A 1,880-nucleotide genomic window follows, 5' to 3' on the forward strand; every position below is an offset into this window, starting at 1 on the left:
CTAGGGTCTCATCACTTCTCAAATGTCAGTTTAACATAATAGGCCTGCTTTTATAATCTGTTTTTGCTGCTTGATGCTGGGCACAAGTGCTTTATTTTAAATTCTGATCACCTTTCTTTCTTCTTCTAGAAGTCAAACTGAGCCAGTGAGTGGAACATCAAAAGCGGTACGTAAAATCACAATCTCACTTTTTTACGTTTGGAAAAGGAGCAGCATTTTTCTTCAGGTTTGAAAACACTGTCATTCGGCTGCTGAAATATAAGTAAGTAACACAAGGAAATACTTGACTGGTAATTGTCTAGATCTTGATTTGCCACTTGGGTTGAATGCTATGCGTAACTACACATTTCAAAATAGTCCCTACAGTATAAAAATCACTATTTGGTGGGTTTCATTTTTCATCTTTATTTTAAGTACTTCACTGCTGTGGTGTGAGGCATTACACTAACCCTGGACCGCTGGATCTGATGCCTTGATAAGCTGTTAGGATCACCTAAATCTAGAAACAGATGAACTCTGGCTCTGTGTTCTGTGAAGAATGCAGCCTCTGATGCTCATGGAATAGTATCCAATCAACTTAAAATTGTAAGCTTGTTGTATGTAGGTCTAAAACCACTACGTCTTAATCTGACACCTGTAATTCTGTCACCGAGTGGTTCAAATTCCTTTTTGGCCATGAATGCATGAATGCCTCGCGTTGTGAGTTCGAGTTAGTTTACTGGCCCAGGGACCCAAGTAGTTAATTTTATGCATTTATGTAAACCACGTTTATAGTATTTCATCTAATTCAGATGAGTTTTTATTTCTTGAAAAGGGTTATTTTTCTTGTTGTTTACTAGCATGTGCATAAACACAAATCACATGTTCCAAAAGAAGGTTAACGTTCTTTTCGCCTCGCGTCTTCCCTGGCGTGTCTGTGTCACGTTTCTGAGTCGCATCTCGCCATCCGCTAGCACAGATGTCTCCAAGAAAAGGAAAAATCCTGGAGTGGGAGGGAAGCCTCAGCGTTAGCTAGAACTACTTAAAGTAAATGAAAGACGAAGCAGAAACGTTCCCTTCTAGTTTGCTCTGCCTGGACCTGATTTGGGTTGTGGGTAGCCGTGGGGAGGGTGGAAGCCTTGCATCGCTCTTTACAAATCCTCTCTCTCACTCCTTGTAAAAGCACTGCAGCCTCGGGTGCTTCTGGTGTTGGAGACACAATTAACTTTATTCTTAAAGCTAACTCACTCTTGGTTCAAAGCGTGGGCTTTTTGTTTCGGTTTGGGTTTTTAAATACCTGTATTTCTGCATGTATTTCAAAGACGAACCGGGATCTTAGTGTGGGAGGAAGAAATCACCAAAAATCTTGCCAATCACTGTTGAACAGTAAAGCAGCAAAATTAAAATTAGTCATGATTTTCCTGAACAGGATGCACAAAAGGTTTTACTTTCAGTATTTCTTCCTTGTCTCGCTCTTGTATTAGCTGTCATTCTATACGTCCAAATTTGCGCTGCTGTCCTACTCTTACTACAGCCAAAGCAAGAAAGTGCCTCCGTTTTGGTTTAGTATTACTGTTTCGGTAACTGCGAGGATTTCTAGTTAGGGCTTGTCCTTAAAGGCTGCAGAAACGCAGCGCCAGGCCCATTGTTTTAGCACCGTCAGGCACAACTGTGATCCTTCCTGGCTGAATGTTTAGTTCAGCCAAGCAATCGGATTTTAGGAAACCGCTGTAATTTATACGTAACGTTCCAGCAGCGCGACTAGCCTTTTCCTCCTGTTTTTGGTGCCCTTTCCCACGTGCTTCGTGTGAGTTTCTGTCTAGTCTTGTGTTTGAAATGGGAGTTAATAAATTCACTGTCCGTTCTTGGTTTTTGAGGGTTGCGTTGGCTGGTTGGGTTTG

The sequence above is a fragment of the Chroicocephalus ridibundus genome, unplaced genomic scaffold (assembly GCF_963924245.1).
Source record: "Chroicocephalus ridibundus unplaced genomic scaffold, bChrRid1.1 SCAFFOLD_26, whole genome shotgun sequence".
NCBI classification, from domain to species: Eukaryota; Metazoa; Chordata; class Aves; order Charadriiformes; family Laridae; genus Chroicocephalus; species Chroicocephalus ridibundus.